Below are 427 nucleotides of genomic sequence, written 5' to 3' on the forward strand. Positions count from 1 at the left end.
TCTCTCTGCTATTAGGCTACCCAAAAAAACCCTCCTTTTCTCTGATGTTATTAAGCTATCGCCTTTCCCTTTTCCGACACAGAGGAAGGCAAGGCGATGGTGTCTATAGTAGCTGACACGCTTCCTTATGGTATCCCAAATCCCCTGGCGCGACCTTACGGTGTCCTCAACCACGTTTTATGGTGTCTGAGACTACTATACCCCCTTCTGATAGTGATTAGACAACTCTCCTCATCACAGACATAATAGACACACAGGCACACCGGGGGCAGACATAAAGACAGACTTAGAGACAGGAACTCTTTGCTTGAGAGCAACACAGACAAGGTGTCTAGTTTTTAAATCTTTGATTATGTTATACTTTGTGTTACTGTTTTCAATGGTTGATTCAACTTTCGTACTTGGTGGTTTGTGTGTAAGTGTATAT

Source organism: Penaeus monodon, chromosome 15 (genome assembly GCF_015228065.2).
Source record: "Penaeus monodon isolate SGIC_2016 chromosome 15, NSTDA_Pmon_1, whole genome shotgun sequence".
NCBI lineage: Eukaryota > Metazoa > Arthropoda > Malacostraca > Decapoda > Penaeidae > Penaeus > Penaeus monodon.